The sequence below is a fragment of the Dermacentor andersoni genome, chromosome 3 (assembly GCF_023375885.2).
Source record: "Dermacentor andersoni chromosome 3, qqDerAnde1_hic_scaffold, whole genome shotgun sequence".
Lineage (NCBI taxonomy): Eukaryota > Metazoa > Arthropoda > Arachnida > Ixodida > Ixodidae > Dermacentor > Dermacentor andersoni.
This window is the reverse complement of record NC_092816.1, coordinates 158,376,331-158,399,118: the sequence shown is the minus strand read 5'-3', so window position 1 is coordinate 158,399,118 and position 22,788 is coordinate 158,376,331. Positions and strand designations below refer to the sequence as shown.

The window sequence follows — 22,788 nt, the reverse complement described above, 5'->3', positions numbered from 1 at the left end:
TAAAACGCATAGATGCCGTCAACAAAGTGTCCGAGATCCTCATATCTGGCTTTGAAGACATCTTCCAGGGTCTACGACAACTTGAGGGCATCGCCTATCGCCTGCAGCTGAAGCCCGATGTACGACCCACCATAAAACCAGCCAGGAGAATTCCCGTCGCCCTCCAAGAGCCCGTGAAAGCGAAGCTCGACGAGATGGAACGCGATGGCGTCATTGCAAAGATGACAGAGCCTTGCTCGTGGGCTAGCTATATGGTCGTAGTACTGAAAAAGGATAAGATGCGCATATGCTTGGATCCTTCCGACTTAAGGTGATTTTTCGGGAGCATTACCATATGCCTACATTGGAAGACGTACTGCCGCGGCTGCAAGGAGCCAAATATTTTTCCACCCTCGATGCCGCGTCAGGGTTCTGACAAATAACCCTCGACGAAGAAAGTTCGCGCGTTTGCACCATGAGCACGCCGTTCGGAAGGTAGATTTCTGCGCATGCCATTCGGCATCACGTTAGCAGCAGAGATTTTTCAACGCGCCATGCACGAGGTCGTTGGAAGCTTGGCTGGCGTAGCTGTCGTAATGGACGATATATTGGTCTGGGGAAAGACAAGGCAGGAGCACGACACGAACCTCACCGCCTTGCTTGAACGCTGTAAGGAACGTAATCTAAAGCTCAATAAAAAGAAGTGCCAATTCTTGCAGGCCAGTGTACGTTACCTGGGCCACCTGCTCACCGCTGAAGGACTTTCACTAGACTCAGACAAAGGTCACGACATCATGCAAGTTCCATTGCCGAAGAACTGTAAGGAGCTTCAAGTGTTCCTTGGAATGATAAACTTTGTATCTCGGTTCATCCCAAACCTGTCAATCGCAGCTGCACCTATTCAGGAGCTACTTACGAAGGACGTCGCTTGGACGTGGACAGAAGTGCAGGAAAACAGTTTCCAAAAGTTACGAGCTAGTCTTGCCGCAGCAGCAGTCCTAGCATACATTGACCAGTCCAAGCCAGTAAAACTGTCCGTGGACGCGTGCCAGTACGGTGTCGGAGCAGTCATTTTGCAAGATGACCACACCATTGGATATTCGTCCCACTCCTTAAATGCCACAGAACAGCGGTATGCACAAATTGAAAAGGAAACCCCAGCCATAGTTCATGGCTGCATGAAATTCAAGGACTACATACTCGGACAACCACTAGTCACGGTAGAATCCGACCACTGGAATCGATTTTCAAGAAACACTTTGCGATTGCCCTCTTCTCCTTCAACGCATGCGCCTCACGCTTCAAAGATTCCCTATCAGCGTGATATGCAAACTAGGAAGGGAATTGTCTTTGGCCAACGCACTTTCGCGCTTTCCTTGCCAAACAGAGCTGGTGGATGAAACAGAGCACTTTCAAGTCAATGTTGTTTCTTCGTTACCTGTTTCAGATCAACACCTGCTCAGTATCAGAACGGAGACTGATAAGGACACCCTCGTGACCGAACTCTGCCGTTACGCGAGTACAGAGTGGCCCAAAAGCAAGCAGCAGCTCCCGGATGCCTTAAAGCCATACTGGAGCTACCGTGATGAGCTACACGTCGAGCAGGGGCAGCTTCTCAGAAGCAACAAGCTTGTAATTCCTCCATCAAAACGCTAGGAAGTTCTCGGCCTGCCCCACGCTGCACATTGCGGCGAAGACAAAATGAAGGCGAGAGCAAGACAGGTAAAGTACTGGCCAAACACGAACGCCAACATTTCTGATGTAGCAAAGTCATGCGCTGTTTGCGACAAGTACAAAACGAAAAGAAATGCAAGGCTGCCCATGCTGAGCCACGAACTACCGAGTTTGCCATGGCAGGTTGCCGGGGTCGATTTTTTTCACCATGAAGGCAATGATTACCTTATAGTGATAGATTCTTACTCGTTTTTCTTAGAGGTTCGCAAGCTTAATCGGACTACCGCTGTTACTGTAATCAGCGCAAGTGCAGAAATCCTCGCGACACATGGCATTCCCGCCAAACTGTGCAGTGACAACGGCCCTCCTTTCAACAGTGCAACATTCCAAGCAATCACATGTCAATTTAATATCAGCCACACCACTTCTATCCCGTACCACCCGCACGCCAACGGCTTGGCTGAGGGTGCCGTTCAGGAAGCTAAACATCTGCTAAACAAATGCCTGTTTTCCACCCTTGAATATTATAGTGCGTTGTTGGAGTGGCGGAATACTCCGAGGGACGAACAGTTGCAGCCGTCAGCTCAAAGGTTCATGGGACGTCACACCAGAAGCCAACTCCCGGTTCTCAACTGTCACCTGGAGCCCAAGACAATACCCACGGAAGCAGTTCTTCAGCGACTGCAAGAAATGCGACATAAACAGCGTTCCTACTACAACAGAACGGCACGGGCTTTGCCAGATCTTCATAGCGGAAACAGAGTGTCCGTATACGACACACACAGCAGAACGTGGGCCCCTGCCGCGGTAATTGGTCCTGGAGGGCCACCGCGATCCTACGTAGTGGCTACAGACAGTGGACAGCAGTTACGCCGTACGAGAGAGCATCTCAGGGCCACAGAGGCTGCCAGCTTGCTAAGTCACAAGTAGAGACCCGAAGACGGGCTGCGCCAAGTACCCCAGCAGATGCAATTCAAGCCCCACTTCGAAGAAGTGAACGGGTGCGCCAAGAGCCGCAACGTTATCCACTTCCAGAACGTAAATAGCAAAGCAATCCTTGTTTGCTAATGAAACTGTTCGTCAATGTTTCTTCTTTTCCTTTTTTTTTCAAAAGAAGGGAAGATGTACTGGAGCGCAATATCATGCCTGGAAGTCAGCCAGTGCGCATGTGCAACACGCCTACTACTTATCGCAGTGCTCCTTAATACTCCGCTGCGTTTCGGAATAAGGTGCTTTTTGTTACTTGCTACTCGTCTGGCTTACAATCTTTTTCCAAAGAAACTGTGCTGCTCCTTTACAACTGGATGTAAATGAATACTTCACGCGTGGATGGTTACAGCAGTGGAATGTACTATTTATATAACCGCGAAATGCTAATTGAAGTGCAATTTAAAGGCAATTTCAAATTACCTCGGCTTGGAGAACGATACAATGAGCGAACGAACAACGCACCTGACCATGCGGAAGCACGGTTACATTCAACTAAACTGGCTGTTACTGGTTGTCATCTTCAGGAAAGACAGTTATTCGTGGCTTGTTCTTTCCACGTGTTACATTGGTTGCAACCTTGCACATGGGAGAACAAAAGGCCGCTGTTTTCACGATATTTGACTAAATATACTAGGTATGCTAAAGTGTCGGCCCCTCACTTTTATTCACAGCCTCCAACCTAATTATTTCCTCATTACATAAGCCCTCAGTGCTTAGCGCTCTTATTGAGTAGATATGGCTGCGCTTCTAGACACCGCCACATTGGCTTACCCATGATGCCCATTTGCATAAGAAAGGTGGCCGGCTATACCACATATTGTATGTCCTTATTATTATTACTATTATTATTATTATTAGTAGTAGTAGTATTAATATTATCATGCGTGCAATCAACATCAGTAACATGTCATTACACATTTTGCATGATATGTATGTCATGATTTTAATATTAAGAATGACATGAAGCCATGGTGGTAGTTTCTTTAACTCAATGTATATAAGAATATGAACGAAATGCATGCATGACCTGACAACGGCGACGTGACATATATGTCGTGTCTTGAATGCTCAACCTCACGAGTGCATGTCATGTCGTGACATAAATGGCATCATGTGCGTTTTAGGGCCCGTACACCATGACGTAAATGATATGAATTGCATGGTGCTGTCGTGGTCTTTTCTTTAACTCGATATATGTCTGGATATGAATGACGTGACATGCCTGCATGACCTGATATATATTGCAAGACACAAATGTCATGGCACGAATGAAATGCGTGTCATGGCTATGAATGCCATTAATGGAATGGCATCATATTATTCACACGACATGCATGAGCGTGTCACTTCATGGTATGCTTGTCATGTCAGTCGTATTTCTCGACACGCATATCCTCGTAGATATCCACTGAAAAAAATGACCACGACGCCGTCACTTCATACCATTTATGTCATCCTTGACTATCAAGTCATGACATGCATGTAGTGTCCGTCATGTGATGCATGTCATGTCATTCAATTTATGCCATGGATATCACGTTGGAAAATGGAACTGAAAATGTAATGGCTGCCATCTGCCCTCAAAGCAAGTGACACACGAAAGACCACGGCATCTCTGGCAACAGAGCACTGGGTGGTGGTTGAAATTCAATTTTGGAATTTTTTGCTTTCCATTTTTTTTTTCAAAAGCAAAAGCCAAGCGTTTCACAAGCAGGCTTTCCAGGATCGTCAATTTCCGAGCGCCAGTATGCGACCTCCTCGCTCCTGTACTGGACATTTACGGCCATTCTCATCGTTACCTTACCGCTTATTCAAACAAGGCCTGTTCTTTCCTGGTGCACATAGTGTCCGAGTATGGCAACGCTATATCGACTGCCACAATGGCAGCATCAATACGGCTCCGTCATGGCGAGCAGCGCAACCACGCAACTCGTCCAAAAGTCTTTAAGGGGACACGTTCGGAGACACGTTTGCTCTACTACAGTATCGCCGTGAAGTCACCCATTTGTGTCTCCCAAGTGATACCACGTACTGCCTTCAATAAACATTTAGTTTCTGCGTTTGTTACCCATAACCAACACCCATACCGCTCCTATACATCATTTAAAGATGATGCAATCCTCGTTACCGTTGTCGCCGTCTTCCTGCTGTGGTCACACACGCCCTAGCGTTAATTCTAGTCCTCGTTAGTGGTGTCCTATACAAAAATACTGGATCCAGACGAACGCATTTAATGATGATGGTAACGAATTGCGAAGCCACCAACATTGCTGCATAGCAAGCTGCATCCAAAATGCTTCACATAACGTCGATTTTAACGCATTTCGAAGCCCCAAACAATGCTGCATAGCGAGATGCTTCGCATAACTTCGATTGCCACATTGTGGGGCATCTGCGTATTTTTGTCGATCAGCGATACCTACGCAAGCCCGCGCCTCCAGTAACCCATGTCGGTGTGAAATATGTTGGTTGAAGAGCAGCGCGTATGTACACATTGCCTCATACCCAGTCAGCGATTTCGGCCCGATAGTTATTTTCGAAGCCTCTTAGCTCAGCTTATCAGCCCGATACCCTGGCCACTGACTACCCATGACCCCGGTAGGCGGCAAAACGGTTGACTATAAAGATAGATACATATAGACATGCATACAAAGTACATACGTACAAACATGCATAAATACATACATACATGCACAGATACATGCATACATACATACATACATACATACATACATACATACATACATACATACATACATACATACAAACATATGTACATACATACATACGTACATACATACGTATAAACATACATACATACATACATACATACATACATACATACATACATACATACATACATACATACATACATACATACATACATACATACATACATACATACATGCGTGCGTACCAGTGGCGTAGCCAGAAATTTCGTTCGCAGGGGGGGGGGGGGGGGCTCACGGTCCGGCTCTGCTCCTCCTCATAGAATTTGTTGAGGGATCAAATACATTAATAATAAGTGCATTGCCATTGCGAAAGATGCGGCAAACGAATAGTTGAACGCTACGTACTGCCCAGCTAGCAGAGTAAAATATGTATTTTTTCGTAAAATAGTATACTCGTATGTCTCAAAAATTGTTCCCGAAATAACTGATATCAATGCTTCCATGTTTTCTGTCTAGTTAATACGTAAAGAAATTATCACACGAACTTTAGAACTATATCAGTTTCAAACCAGCAAAGCAGTGCATGCCGCTGATATGAAACATGTAAAGGCCATGAAATGAACAAGTTTAGGACGAATATTTTAATGAAACTTTCTTAACTTCCCTGCTTTTCTCTCATTTGCATCTTTTTATCTATGTCGTTCAAGAACTTTGCTTGCATTTTTGTACATATGCAAAGACCAGGGAAAAATTTCAATGACACTCTCCTTTGTTGGAATGCATTGCGCAGGAGCAGCTGTCATCGGTCGTGTATTATGAGTAATTTCACCGAAATTATAGTCGCAACAGAGAGCAGATGTCTTACAAAAAGGGGCACTTCAAGTGCTACGAAGAAGAAGTACGGAAAGGCTGAAATTCTTTTATTTATTTTTTTTCATGACAAAATTGGAATTGATAAGGCATCGTATATAATATCATCATAAGAATGTACAATGCGCTTTTGTCACTTTAAGAAAGTTTCAGATTTTATAAATTCCACTGATACGTTCAAAAATTCATTTTTCCGAGAACAACCCGTGAATGGAATTGTCTACCAGCTGATGTTGCAAAATGTGAAACAGTCGAACTATTTATAAATGGGCTCAGGCACCAAACCTGATTTTTTTCTTATTGTGTTGGTTGCATAATGATGCACTTCAGTATAGATAATGCCACATTTCTCTCTGCTTTTTTTTTCTTTGTTCAGTTATTTTTCTATTTTTTTCACCATGTCTTTGTGATGTTATTTGTTGCAACTATTTTGTGAAAGAAAATTATGTATGCTCACTCCTGCTTAAAGTCTGGCACCCAGGCTATCAGTATGGAATAAATGAAATAAATATAAAAATTTGGAATTCTGCTAAATGTATGAGGGCGAGTCAAACGAAAGTTAGCTAGTGCGAATATATGACTCACGGCGTACTTTCTTTAAAAGTAGTCTCGATAAGCATTTAGACATTTGACCCACTGACTATTGTCGCGTGATTCCCGTCTCATAAGATTCCTTTGGTTGCTCAGCGACGTGGGGACGGGCATTGTGGAGAAAAATGACCCCATTCCTCAATTTCCACGTCATTTGTTTTTGATTGCGACTGAATTTGATTGCGATAGAATTTCGGGGGGGGGGGGGAGGCTGAAGCCTCATAAGCCCCCCCCCCACTAGCTACGCCCCTGGTGCGTGCATATATGCATGCATACAAACATACATACATACATACATACATACATACATACATACATACATACATACATACATACATACATACATACATGCAGTGTTTGCCAGCGCCACCTCCCTGGCGCTGGCTAACACTCCCAGGGTTCTACTAGGAAACATAAATACCCAAGAAAGTGGATGGGGAAAGGGCGCTGTGGTAGCTCAATTGGTAGAGCATGGCACGCGAAATGCGAGGTTGTGGGTTCGCTCCCCATGTGCGACAAGATGTTTTTTTCATCCACTTTCATTTCCATTAACTTATCGTTTCTTTATTTCATTTATTAAGCACAAGTAATTGCCCCTATCTTGTCCTTGGTTTCAGTGTTGGTTGGCTTCTTACGTGCATAAGCAAGCCATCCCTGGCCTTATTACGAAGGGAGTTATCATTCTTAGACAAGGGCAGCGCGAACAGTCAGCGGTGATGGCATCTTCAGAACGTTTTTCTTCTTGGTTGCTTCATCCGTAATGTTTGTTTTTTACATATACATTGTTTATGTCGTTTTCCCTCGGTTTTTTACATATAACATCTTGCACCAGGCAATATAATTTCAATTGGCAGTACGCGCTTGTCCTCGTTTTCGTTGCGTCCTTTGTCCCTGCATCGCGCTCTAGCACACAATCTTCTCGGAGGCTACAGGCAGATTTATAGACAGTGCCAATAGATAGCTTGCGTGTCCAGAGTGAGTGAGTGAGTGAGTGAGCGAGTGAGTGAGTGAGTGAGTGAGCGAGTGAGTGAGTGAGTGAGTGAGTGAGTGAGTGAGTGAGTGAGTGAGTGAGTGAGTGAGTGAGTGAGTGAGTGAGTGAGTGAGTGAGTGAGTGAATAAACTTTTAGTGGGTCCAGGAAAACGCAACAAAACGCACAACAGCTATACCACAACGGGACCGACAGGCCTAGCCTGGCGGCCCGATCACGGGCGCGCTGGACGGCCACCATTTGGTCTTCGAAGACTGGACTTCGCAGGAGCCAGGAGTGCGTCCCACTCTTCCTTGGTGAACTTCGGGCCCAACCACCTGCACTCCCAGAGCATGTGAGTTAAAGTAGCAGCCTCACCTCAGGCCGCGTGAGAACCATTCGCATAAATGTCAGGATATGCGCTGTTAAAGGACGCCGGATTTAGGTAGGAGTTAGTTTCGCAGGGGTCTGAGCGCGACGGCCTGTGGCCTCTTTAGCATAGAATGAGGAGGCTGAAAAACCCTTCTCTCTAAGTAAAATAATTTAGTAATTTCATTGTGCGTGATAGGAGCGTCTCTGTGTCCGGGGACCCGATCCGAAGGCAGCGCGGGCGGTAAAGCCACGCACAGCGCCGTGGGCAGACTCGTTATGGTTCAGAGGAACCCCCTCGATCGCCCCGACGTGGGCAGGGAACCAAAGGATGGAGTGTGTGGAGCTGTCGCCGTGTTTGGCACCTTTGACACTTTGACCTACCTGCCGGGCTGCCCGGCCTTTCTGGAATGCACTGACGGCCGCTTTCGAATTGCTGTACACCGTGTCTTCCCGACCGTCTTGCATAGCGTGTGCAACGGCAACTTGCTCGGGGTCCGTCGTCCAGACCGAAGCACAGTTTATGACGCGTATAGAAAGTGCGCCAGAGAAGTCTGCTTGACGCGTGACGCGTTTCAGAGTGCTTGCACGCACTGGTGCAGCAGGCATTTCGGAGACCATGCGCAGGCTTCGCGGCGGCGGCGCTACATCGGACCGACGGTTCTCAGAGAAGCGCTAGAGAGCAATGCCACTGCAGTGCACAAATCATACGTAACTCAGTTCGACAGTGGAAATACGTTGTACCGCTATATTGATTCTATACCAGATTACCGTCGACGGTCAGAGTCAAATTCGTTCTACTGTAATTTTTTGAAAAATGCTAAATTATGTTAATGCGACAGGTGGCGTCGTTCCACTAAAATACTTTACAGACCAAATTATTCCACATGATATAACGTATTGATCAGGTATTCAGTGTATGCAGCAGACTATGTCTTCCATAAAACGCTTTATTTTCCTCATTTATCAAGCATTGTCAGGGAACACGCCACGAGCACCGCTTTTCTGGGGCCAGTGTTATGGGGTCCCCGCTGATGACTACCCACATATCTGGAAAACACAAACTTCAGCAATTCTTCCTTCAAGGCGCAGAGGCGGCACTCCACCTGAGTTGGCAGCGTCTTCTGAACCTGCTCTTGCTTGCGGCTCCTTCACCGATTCCACCGACCCGGCTGCACTTGCTGCAAATACACGTAAATAATAATAATGTAAATACCGCATTCGGTATATACCCAGACAGCGAGCCAGCTTTAGGACGACCCGTTCTCTTGCCTCTGTTAGCTTTGAGCGCCTCTGAAAGGCTGGCCTTTTCGGAATTTACAAAGGTACACTGTTGCAGAAATTTCTGAGTTCAACGGCACACTCAACATTCATGCGTAAGTGTAGAAGTAGCCACTCGATCAGAAAAAGAAGACACGTCTATGTTTTACCCATGTTGGCTAGAGTTACTTTCTTTCTCTGTTTGTAAACGGTCCTTCGTAGCGATGTCTCAGATGTTGCTGGACGCTTATAAATGTTTAGTTTACTGGTTTATGTTTAAGTTGGTAAGATTTGGCCTGAAATTCGCCTGGCTTATTTTCCTGTACTTACATAAGTGAATAAACAGCAGTAAACATTTTCCTGAGAAAACGGGATCACATAAGATGAATGATTCGATGACGTGAAAGGTAAAATTATGCCAAACATCAAGCGGAAGCAAGCAGCGCACCGACTAAAAAATGCTGCATTAGGAGGAATCATAAGCTTGGACCCAGCTCCGCTGCCACCTGTAAACCGGCGAAATTATCTTCAGGGATCACCCACGGGCCATTTTATTGAGATTTGTTGCTTCTGGGAGAAGTTAAATTCTGTGACAGTTGGAAGCGAAATTTTTGTGTAGGGCCTCAACTTTTTTCTAAAAAATTCCGAAATTAGTAAGTTTGAAAACAGGAAGAAACGCGAAGTTTAAAAATCTGTAACACTGCACCAAAAACAGATATAGCAGTTCTATATCAGATCCGTTAACCCAAGCACATCAGATAAATTTAAAGTAGTAATGTATATCTAACTTGAATTTATGGCAATGTTTGCATGAGTTTCTCAAAAGTTCTACTTACATATTAGTGGTGCAGTTAAGAAGCATGCATAATATTTCAGTTTTGCCCGCTTTAGATCTGCCATCAGGTGAAGTTCGCACAATTGTGACATAACTCTTACATCCGGATTACGGTTTCGAGACCGCAACTTACTCGCCCTCAGGGGGCACTGTGATAGCGACGCTGAGCCTATTTAAGGCGCCGCGCTTTCAATAGACACCATAGAGAAATAAATTCAACAAGAGGAGACATTGGGTGAAAACTGGCAATAGGAAACACGTCACGCTTAGTGTCAATCCCATCCGTTAGTTGACGCGAGCATTGTAAAAAAAAATAATGTAAAGTGAACATACAGAGGTTTAGTTTTTTTAGTCTTTTCCGCTAAAACTATGCCTATAAATGCACTTATAGTTGGCGACTTATTTTTCTTGCATCACCTAGCAACAACCTTGCGGCACGCCAGACGCGCCATATGCATGCCTCCTTCGCCAGACATGCCACCGAAGCGAGCGAGGCCGGCTCCGCATGTGAAGCTCACCTGCTCGGCGACCCGTCTCTTTCAGTTGTAGCGTGTTTGTTGGGCTCCCGGCGTATTATTTCATTTCTTCTGCACTTCGACATGGCAAAACTGCACTATTGGACTACGGCAAGGTGCGAAAGTTTGTTTGGCAGTCTGCGACGCATTTGAAGCAGTTTTGGATTTAACGGCACGGAACCCAGACTTGTGACGCAGTAAACGAAAAACAGCTTGGCCGTCCTGGCGTAATTAATCTTAGTTAATGACTCATAGTGGCAGACTCCCAACATTATTATAACTTATTTCGGTAGCTTTTTGGCCCGCTCAACGCGCCCGGCTTTGTGACGCAGTTGGGGAAAAGCAGCTCGGCTGTGTGACGCAGTTCCGCGTGTACTGAATCTTGCCGGGCAAGGTTTGGCCCTTTTTCTGACCCCGAACATTAAGGTAACTAATTTCGTTACTCATAGGGATACTCTTGAGGCATGCTCGGCGCACGTGAGGTTGTGAAGCAGTTAGGGAAAAGCAGCTCGGCTGTGTCCCGCAGTTTCGCGTGTACTGAATCTTAATGGAACAAGTTCGTGACGCGTTCTCTGACCCCCAAATTATTTTAATTGACTTCGTAACTTTTTGGGAGCCAATTTCTTGACAGCATCCAACATTGACTGGGACATCTGATCTTACCTGGCAACCAAAGCCTTCCAGCGTCACGCAATCCGAGGGGCCGATATATAAGCAGCACTTGTCAGCTGATCGTTAGGGGCACGACATCGCTTTGGCTATGTTCTCACACCCGTTCTATGCACAGGTCAGTTACTTACAACCTGCTAAATGTTATCGTAGTTCTAATCGTTGTATAGTAGCGGTGTCGTGCCCCACAAACTAGCTATATGTTTTGCGAAAGTGCATTGTAGGGTTGGTTTCTGCTGTTGATGTATCGAGTGTTCTGTTAATGCTCTCTGGAGATATCGAGAGTAACTCTGGCCCAGAAACAATGTAGCACCTACAGGTTCTGACATTGCCAAAATCGCTGAATCTTTTGAAGTTGTTAAAGGCTTGGAAATTAACCAGGCGATGTTTCATCAGGAAATACAAATTGTTAAAGAGCAGCAAAATGTACTAAACACATTAGTGCAAGCCCTTGTTAGCCGGGTGAATCTTCTGGAAACTATTATGCGTTCTCTCAAACAGATTGATATGCACAATGCAGCCTCAGCTCCGTGCGCTCTTGACGCTCTTCGTCATGATATGATGAAGCTTAGGCGTCTTTTGATAACGAGAGCAACAGATCCAGCAGAAACTACCTCATTATTTTTGGCCTGGATGATTCAGCCGATGAGACACGGTCTGCATCGGAGGAAGAAGTACCGTCTTTCTTCCAAACGCAACTGGATGAAGTCATTACTCCGGAAAGTATAGAGCGTGCTCACCAGCTTGGCAAATCTCACGAAAGCAAAAGAGACCTGTCATTGATAGGTTTGTTAACCTCAAGGATAAGAAATGTATCCTGTCTCGTGGTATCAGGCTTAAGGGTACTAACTTTGCGATCCGTGAGGATTTCAGCCCTGACGTCAGGCTTGTGCGCTCTTAACTTGTAAGTCATGCAAAAACATTGAATTGCTCGTTCAAACTTCAATACCATAAGCTACTCATTGATAAGAAGTGCTACGTTTATGATGGTACTCAGGATATTGTTGCTGAATTGAAAAAGTAGCAGAAGGGGCGATGCCCGAACAATCAGTCCTCAAAGCAATGTGTGCGCACGGGACGTTCCGATCATACAATTTCAGAGCTTACCATTTTAGTCGTGGACTGCAGAAGCGTAAAAAACTAAACTGATGAATTTGCTACTCTGACTTCTTTAGTCAAACCTCACGCGATTATGCGTACGGAGTTTTGGCTGGACGAATCCGTTGGTAGTTCCTAAGTTTTTCCGCCTGGTTTTCACGTCTACCATTCCGATCGCAATGCGCATGGCGGTGGAGTCTTTCTACTTGTTGACTCGTGCTTGTATTCGTCTCCCCTGTTAGTCCCAACTGATTGTCCGGGGTCTTCTTGGTGCAATATCCGATTTCAGACTGGGCAGTCGCTGACAGTTCGCACCTTTTACAGTTCCCCCGGTTCCACATCACCTGAGACTTCTCAGCCCTCTCCAAGTGTCTTTCTACAATAAACAATGTCTATCTTATTGGCGGTGATTTCAATATGCCTGACGTGATGTGGGTTCACAATGAGCCTGTCCTTGTTAATTCTTCCGCCCTGTCTATAGCATTCCGCGAGCCAATTGTTACTAATGATATTCATGAGTTTGTTACTCAACCTACTAGGTGTGGTCCGAATAGCTCTTCTGTCTTAGATCTGCTTTTTTCAAACGAGCCATTACTTGTGTCTGATAACGCCGTAATTCCCGGTATTAGTGACCATGACTGCATTGTGGGGCATGTTCAGATCGTCCCCTTCTCATGTGCACATGAGGAACCATCGCAGGTATATGTTTTTAGAAAGGCAATTACGTTTTATTATTTAATGATCTTGCCATATTCCTGCAGGAATTCAGTCACTTAGCTCAGTCCGCAGATTGCAATACGCTATGGGATACATTGTCCTCTACACTAAAGCAGTTCGTTCATACACATGTTCCATGTAAACATCTGTCTGCAAAAAAAACCTAGTGATAAGCCTTGGCTTACTCGGGAGGTCAAGCGTTTGTTTAATAAGAGACATCGTCTTCTGAATGCTTATAGAAAGCAGCGTAACCCTTCTGCATTTGTAATGGTAAAGTCCCTTGGAAAAGATATAAAAGTAAAAGGACAGAGTTGCTAAGGAAAAATACTTCTTAGCATTGGGCCCGAAGTTACCAAACAACCCGAAAGAAATATGGAAGTGTTTAAAAACAATTAGCAACAAATCAGCTGGCATCCCAAGCTTAGAAAAAACGGCAGTGTACTCCTTACTGATGACTTCGAAAAAGCTTCTTGCTTCAATCTTTATTTCCAAACTTCTTTCACAACTCCTTGTCAATGAATTATCGCGTATTCCCGATAATGAGTTCGAACCTATGTCGGAACTGATCATGACACCCGGTGGCATATTTAAGTTACTTGACAATATAAACGGAAAACAAGAGGAGTGCGGGAGATGGAAATTCAAGACGATGAGCAAAACGAGAACAAGGTGAAAGCAGAAGACAACGTTTCGACAAGTGGACTTGTCTTCTTCAAGGCGACGTATGCTTTCGTCGCCACAGTATATATATCGGGGTTCTTCAAAACGGGAGAGGGTGTAAGGTGAGAGGATGCGGCAACAAGGGAAGGTGTGTTAGCGTGTCGAATTGAGAGTAAGGGAATGCTGTGCACAAGGCCAAGGCCACCTCCCCCCCCTGGTCTGTCAACGCACGCATGTTAGCCGGCGTGTCAACCGCATCTGACACGCCGGTTGCAAAAAATAAAGAGAAGGAAGAAAGGAAAGGAAAAAAAAAGGGGGGGGATACGCCATGAAATCAAACTAAGTGTAGTTGCCTATAGCTTGAAATTTAGCATAGCGAATAGATTCTAAAGCTCCCTTTGACACGTTTATGCCTCTTGTTGCAATGTCTTGAACTTATGGATAAGGTACGATTCTCTCTATTTTCTTTCTCCTTCAGAGCGGAAATTGGATTGTAAGATGTAGAGTTTAAGTTCATCAAAGTCATGACCTGGTTGGTTGAAATGCTCGGCGACGGCTTTGGGACGCTCTTTAGCTGTGTCCGCGCGATGTCTGTTTAATCTGACGTTAATTGATTGTCCTGTTTTCACTTTACCGGAAGCTTACAGATAGCCAGCAATATTTGGACTACAACCGGCATCATCCGCGACATTGCAAGCAAGGAATTTTTGTCGGACAAGCGAAACAAATAAGAAGAACCTGCAGCGAAGACCACGATTCTATCCACCACTTAAATTACCTTAAAACAACGCTAGCAGAAAGGAACTATCCCCAAGTTGCTCTCGTAAGAGCTTATGATGCCGCGTCAAAATTGCAGAGACAGTTGGAACTGGCGAAGAAAGAGCGCACACTAGAATCTGATAGACCGCCGGCCTTTATAACAAAATATTCTAACGCACTCCCAAGCATAGACAACATCCTATAAGAAAATACCACCCAATATTATCAAGTAACGAGCGTCTCAGAAAAGCGTTCCCGGATGTACCTAAGGTTACCTATCGCCGAAACAGGAACTTTAAAGACATGTTAGTGCGCGCAAAAGTCAGCCAACAGCCTTTCCCCGTAATAAAAGCATGTTGTCGCCCCAGGTGCAAAACCTGCAGGCACCTTCAAAGTGACATTAAAATTAAAAGCACCGCAAATAGTTATACACATGAAGTCAAATCTAGCTTCACATGTACAAGTTCGGATGTGATTTATATGCTTGAATGTTCCTTCTGTAAAAAACAATTAGCGGTGAAACAGGGCAGTCAATGAACGTCAAATTAAACGGACATCGCGCGGACACAGCTAAAGAGCTTCCCAAAGCCATCGCCGAGCATTTCAACCAACCAGGTCATAACTTTGATGAACTTAAGCTCTACATCTTACAATCGAATTTCTGCTCTCGACGAGAAATAAAATACAGAGAATCATACCTTATCCATAAGTTCAAGACATTGCAAAGAATAGGCATAAACGTTTCAAAGGGAGCTTTAGAATCTATTCGCTATGCTAAATTTCAAGCCATAGGCAATACTTAGTTCGATTTTTCGGCATATCCTCCCCCTTTTTTTTTCCTTTCCTTTCTTCCTCTTTTTCTTTCTTTTCAGCCTGCGTGTCAGACGCTGTTGACACGACGGCTAACACGCGTGCATTGACAGACCGAGGCGCGGGGTGCGGGGGGGGGGGGGGGGTGGCCTTGGCCTTGTGCACAGCATTTCTTTACTCTCAATTCGACACGCCAACACACCTTCCCTCGTTGCCGCACCCTCTCACCTTACACCCTCTCCCCTTTGGAAGAACCCCACCTATATATACTGCGGCGACGAAAGCATACGTCACCTTGAAAAAGACAAGTGCACTTGTCGAAACTCGTGTCCAAACTGGCATGTACTGGCGGCACTTTCCTCTTATTTCCGATACAACTGTAACACCGAACATAGTTTTTCAAGCAGTAGTATTTACTAAAAGATACTATATTTGCCCGCCAGGCTTGATTACCTGACGTCCATAGGATGGCAACAGCCACGGCAAGCAGAATGGCTTTCAGCTTCATGATAGGTTACGTTGAGTCACTGAAACAAGGGAAATGGTTTTGAATCACTCTGAGCAATATTGTTCTACTCAAACCAAAAGCCTCACGAACAGTGCTACCTTCATCGCTCATATTAAAGAAAATCGCCTTTACAAGTGTGTGTCAATATGACAATTTTGGAACGCTTAGGTGGAGACAACCAATACTAATGTATAGACAGACGTCCACGAAGAGATAGGTCAAGCAGGTCTACCTTGATTTAGCCTGGTGGAACTGAAATCTGAAGTTGATTTCTAAAAAAGGCATTACGAATAAGGACATGGATGAGCGTATAAACAGCAGTTTTTTAATGTCTCTTCAAATACAGCCTGTAAAGGCGTAATTGCTGACATGGCTTGGTAAAATCGCCCTTTTGAAGGCAGTGGTATCAGCGGCTTCTTCAGAATGACACCCCAGCATTGACTGCAGACGCCGTTGCGAGCTCCTCAGCCACTCAAGCAGGCACTATTTTTAAGGTACAATTACATGTATTGTGCAAGTTCCTGAAACGAAATAATACTTACCGGCAAATGACTTCTTGTTCTTACTCTAACGTGCATTTCAGGCTGCGCTGGCCATAAGGGCACTTAAGCAACTCCATCAATACGCAGTAGAGCTGTTTCCATTTAACGGCCGTGGGCCCTAGAACTATCAGTGTCGCATACCAAAATCCGAAAATCACAAATTTGATGGTGCATGGCACAAACGAATCCCCTGAGAATAATACTCGTTTGATACCTTTGGCGTTAGCTACACACTCGCCACTAAGTACGGCTGAAATCTTTCCGGCTAGACTCCGTTTCAGCAGCCATTGACAGCTTATTATTAACTTGTGTGCTTTCTTAGCACCAAAGTGCGCTTGCGTACATCAACGAAATAAATTCCAGAAATTGCAAATATTCATATTCCGCTTGCTGCGTCTTTTATGCCACTGCTCGGTTAAAGAATCAGACGACGATGATATATGGGATTTATTAGCGCAAGGGCCAGGGATGGTCAATTGCACGGCAGAATCAGTTACGTTTATCTTGAAAAAAAAAGGCTAAATGTGGCTATGAGAGACTGGGATAGTTGCAAATTACAAAGATTTCACTTTACTAAACCCTTTGCTAAGTCATTGCTTAAACATTTGCTGACACGTGTGCGTTACTATAAACTAGTGCGCTTATGAAAAAATATTGCGGCCGTGCACATCTCACAATGACTGTCGACGGCAGTACGTTAGCATTGAAATATAGAGAGACATGCCGTCGGAACGGTTTATATATGAGGCGTATACTGCAGCATGGCTGCTCTTTCGCGCTTCCCTAAAAACGCTCGGCGCCATCTAGCGCCGCCGCCGCTAAGCTTGCGCGTGGCCACCGAAATGCATTGCGCGCCGGTTTGTGCGAACATCGGGAAGCACATCATGCGACCGCCGAGCTCCTCTATAGCCACTGATTCAGTCACGCTGCGCCGCCTAGCGGTGCTGCCGAGAAATCAGGCACGCCGGCGTTGGGAAACGCTGAAAATTGCTCCTTGGCTATCGCACACTGTGTGGAACCTACTCAGTGAACCAAGTTGACCAGAGGTTCTTTGAAGAGTGGTACATATCTAATTCAATCAAGGCGCATCTTTCTAAAGCATTGACGTCAAAGGCGTTCAAAGAAAAGTGCAGACACCCAGTGCATTTGTTGAGCAGCTTTGTAATGCGTCGGGTTGCTGTCCTGTAGGAACTCTTGTGACGTCGTTTTGATTCCGCTCAGCATCATAGAAAATTAAGCAATTTTGTTCGTAAATGAAGTGCGGCATATAGCTACCAGAACATACCCAGCGACCTAGGTTGGCGTCAAAGAGGTCTACTGGAGTACAGCAAAGACCGTTTGGCGCATACCTAATGCTCCAAGTCGGCGTCAAGAATTTCGAACAGGGGCACCTACCCAGTCCCCGTCTATGGTGATCCATGTGTGTGTCAGAGTTTCATAAGTGCCCGCATTCCGGCTAGTTCATACACAAACATGACGAAATTAAACAGCGAAACATTTACGCAAACCATACGAAAGCAAGGTAGACAAGCGCTGACTCACCACTGGACCACATGAACACGGAAAAATTATCACAGTGCAATAATTAAAATAATATTAACCTCTCAAGCACAACAACAGAAAATATTCATTTTGCGCATTCCACACTGTTCCGCCTGCACATACTATGAACTATGTTGCATTTTGTCATGATACCTATCATTAGCGCACAAGCAACTAACATTACTTCTCTTGTACGAGAAATACACTGACTGCGCACACGTCTACACTGATAGATCAGCTACATCAACCAGTTCCGGTGGCGCTGTAGTTATACCAGCAATGAGAACAACCAAGCGGTTCAAGACTTCCCATGTCACTACGTCTACAGCTGCAGAGCTCGCAACTCTCCGCGACGCGCTTCAAGGGATAAATGCTGAAAGTTCGAGAAAATTGGCAGTCTTCTGCGATTCAAGACCGGCCTTGCAATGTGTGCAGTCGTTTCTCCGACATGGAACTCACGATCACCTCACGTGCGAAGTCGCGGAACTTGTCCATCACTTAAGAGAAAAAAGCCATGGTATCTCTTTTCAGTGGTTACCAGGTCATTGCGGTATTATTGGAAATTATGACGCCGATAAGGCAGCTCGGACGTCAAACCAAGAAGAGTGCTGCGTCTCAATTCCTCTCTCAAGGATCGACGCCGCCAGACAACTTGGCATCCTAGCACGCACGATCCTTAGCAGAGTGGAATACCGTACATACAAGGCGCACAAGACTGCACAGACTAAACCCGTCACTTCAACTCAGACCTCCAGCCGGTCTGCTCCGACATGAAGCGTCTCTTCTGTGTCGGCTATAGCTTGGAGTTGCCTTCACGAATGCCTACTCAGCACTAATTGGAATGGCTGATAGACCTGCATGTGATGTTTGCGGATGCAAGAAGAACATTGAGCACTTATTGTGCCATTGTCCTTAATTTCAAGCACAAAAGCAATCTTTGTCCGACACATTGAGGAAATTGGATGATCGTCCTCTGAGTGAACAGACAATACTAGAGCACCGTACCAACCGATCATCGGCTCAGAAGGCAGTGAAGGCATTTTTGTGTTTGATGAGAACTTCTGGTTTGAGCGAGCGGCTTTCACTCAAGTGTTTTCCGTACACGTATCTACACCTTCTCTCGCCCTTCTCTCTCTTCCCCTTCTCCCATTCCCCAGCGTAGGGTAGCCAACCAGACTATTTACTGCTTAACATCCCTGTCTTCCTGTATTCCTCTCTCTCTCTTGTCATGGTACTGCACTTCATGTTCGGTCAATGCAATTGATGGATGACCGATGCACCTGTTTTGTTCGTTTTGAATCTGGTAAGCTTCATTAATCATGCGGGATACACTACGTTTATGTCTTGCGATAATGTTTGTCTAAGTTACACGCGGCATACAGCCGCATGCAGGACAGTCTTAGTTAAGGTGAGTCGGTTCGTTATTCTTTCTTCTATTTTTCTGTCACTTTCTTCTGATATTTATATCTCTTTCTTATTGACCTACGTACCACCGTTCACACGAAAAGCGGAGCTTGTATACAATGCCGTTCTTATATTCTACTGACTGTGACTTGTGTTTGACATTGCAGGCTCTTTGCTAAGGGCACTCTCAATTTTGTCTCGAACACCTGGGAAGATGCTAGATAACTTGAGTGGTGCAGAAAACGCCGCTTAAATGTCGCTCGCTTTAAAGAATATCGGCTCGGGATGTGGCGTCGGCGTAGCGCTTTTCGCGCATGTTATCAAGCATCTGCCCACGTTCTCGAGGGAAGGTTGAGGAGGCTCCTAATAAAAGAGCGTGCAATGTCAAGCACAAGTCAGAGTGAATAGAGTGAAGGGGCATTGTATATGAGCTCAAAAAAAAATTAAATTATGGGGTTTTACGTGCCAAGACCACCTTTTGATTATGAGGCACCCCGTAGTGGGGAGCTCCAGAAATTTACACCGCCTGGGGTTTTTTAACGTGCACCTAAATATAAGTACACGGGTGTTTTCGCATTTCGCCCCCATCGAAAAGCAGCCGCCGCGGCGGGGATTCCATCCCGCGACCTCGTGCTTAGCCGCCCAACATCCTTGCCACTAATCAACCACGGCGGGTATCTTGGTATATGAGCTCGCCTGATAGTGTGGTTGGCAGTAGGTAGATCAATCGTAAAGGCATATACATGTCAGCTTAAAAGAACGCGAAAATGAAAGAAAGAGTAACGAACCAACTCATTGTAAACTGCACTGCAGTTTTCGGGTGTATACCGAACTTCAGTAAGACTAAGGTGATCGTAAGACACAAAGACAGTGTAACCCGATTGATTATTGACGATTACCACATTCAGAAAACACAGGACAGATAGATGAGCCATCAACGCATCGCATTAACAGAGAATGAAATACAGTAAATTGTACAAGTCGCAAACGCGTTGACTGTTTGTGCACGCGGAACCGTGTGGCACATCGATGATGGCGAAATGCGAAAGCACACGTGTACTTAGATTTAGGTTCAGGTTAAACGACCCCAGGTGGTCCAAATTTCTGGACTCCGCCACTACGGCGTGCCTCATAATCAGGGAGTGGTTTTGGCACGTAAAACCCTATAATTTTTTTATGGTTGGGCGTGCGCAAGCGGAAGAGTTTCTGTTACTGCTCTTCACTTTTTAATCTTAATTATACTTGAACTACGATGATTTTGCTACGTATATGTGGCTTCGTTTTCAATAAATATCAAGATGTGAGTCACCGCTTGTGTAAACATTCTTTACGTACGGCCTGCGTAATTGATGCGCCGTTTATTTTCATCAAGGGGTTCGTTGACGCGTTGCACGTAAGTACACATTTCCACAGACTCAGTGACCGAAGTTCGTCCGATAGTTAATTACAACCCTGTTACCTAAGGACAGCAGCTCGGTGCTCTACACATTCAAGCAGGAACAACCAGTGATCCAAGTAGGTGGAATATGGTCAAATATGTACATACATAGATAAAAAGCGTTAAACATCCTACATAGCCCCCAAAAAGTGCGTGAAGTGCCCTATGAATGCTAACTCTGCTAACGATGACTGTCGACGGTATTAATGCACTCAGCACTGAATCAATATAGCGGCACAACCTATTTCCACGTCGAAACGAGTTATATATGAGATGAGTACTGCTGCGGCACTCATCTTTCGCGTGCCCTAAGAAGACTCGGCGCCATCTAGCGGCGGCGCCACGAAGCGTGCGCATGGCTACCGAAATGCATGGCGCGCTGATGGATGCCAAGGCTGTCAAAGGCGTCATGTGACAGCCCGGGATCCTTTCTCGCTCTTCTTTCTGGACACGCTGCGCCGTCTATTGGCGCTGTCAATAAACGCGCACGTGTACTCCGATGCGCACCGCTTACTGCAAACACTTATAGCCGTCCCTCGCTTTCTGCACGCCCAGTGGCCCATACACCGCAACCCAAGCTGGTGAGTGGTTAATTGAAGAACGGCATATGCTCGCTAAAGCTTGGGCATGAAAAACGTGCAGTGAAAAGTGGCATAAATTCAGTGGAATTTTGGCGCAGCCTCCTGAAGCGTCAGGTTCTTCCTGCAGAATCGTTGTGAGGCGAGTTTGATGCCGGTCCGCATCGGATAAATATAAACGATTTTAGGTCATTTTACTGCGGCACAAACATATCGGTACGTTCTCAGGGACCAAAGTTGCTACACCAGAGGTTACTTCTACAGCAGCACAGAGATAGGGGCACATAACCACCGCTCCTTGTCCGCTTCAAAAGGTTTCTCTGGAGAGCAGTAATAGCCAGTTCCACGTCTATATTGACCGATCAAGGCGTTAAAAAGATTAGTTGAAAAGCGGCGCCATATGTACATATCACCGTAAAACAGCCACCTCAGTAGGCACCATTCTTGGGTTGGAACACTGTTCTCAGCACAGCAGCCTGTTCTGCTACTCATTCTATTATGAACTACCAATTGACTCATGTAGGCAGGAAAATGGTTAGATACAAACAAATATTCTTAGAAATATACTAGACAGATAGATAGTTAACCCCGGAAAATCCGTGAATTGCCCTAAGAATTCTAACACGCGAAAATCTCACCGTTTAAAAACAGCACTAGACACGGCGTCGATCTGCGCGCAGTTCTGGGCGACCGCCAAGTATGTGCCTGCTGCGGCGAGATCCTATTTTAAACTCGATGCCACGTGTTATCCGCTTGCTCGCGCAGCTGGTCTACAGCACGTATTCTATGTGTCAAAGCATCCACTGAGAGCGTCTGTGACCGCTATAAAAGAGTAATAGGAACATTCCAGGTCTGCAGTATACATTGTGATATTGTCACGTTCTAGTGATGGTGAAAAAAAATTAACCGACGATTACGATATTCTGTGATGCTAAATTTGAGCGCAGCTCTGTACGTGTTCTCATTCCGAGAGTCGCTATTTTGCAATATGTTTATATCGGCACACAGTTTATATATGGAAGAGAACGCTGCGACTAGCGTGTCTGGCGCGCAAAATATGCTGCACATCGCTAATGGACCGATGTGTGCCACGACTGCCTCGCTGAGGGGGTACGGTCGCGAGGAGCAGCTGGTGGGTGACGTGTAGGCGCGATTCACAGCAGCCGCCATGCAGGAATTTCTTTGATACATAAGCCGCGCGCTACTTTGACGCCCTATCGTAACCATCGTCGCTGCACAGCCCGCCTTGCGCGACACTGCGCTTCTCTTTGCACGATTCTCTCCCACCAATGACGAGAGCGGTATTGATTGCGGTGAAATCGTGCTATCAGCCCTACCAA

The 22,788-nt window shown here is 45.5% G+C and overlaps 1 long non-coding RNA gene across 1 annotated transcript; it reads right to left on the bottom strand.

The window, feature by feature from the left end:
* Positions 1–9,043: 9,043 nt before the first annotated feature.
* LOC126524065 (uncharacterized) lies at positions 9,044–22,160 on the bottom strand. Its single transcript, XR_007597871.3, has 3 exons — positions 22,087–22,160; positions 15,890–15,963; positions 9,044–9,294 (listed from the first exon to the last, which is right to left on the bottom strand). It is a non-coding gene; the product is annotated as an uncharacterized lncRNA (long non-coding RNA).
* Positions 22,161–22,788: the final 628 nt, after the last annotated feature.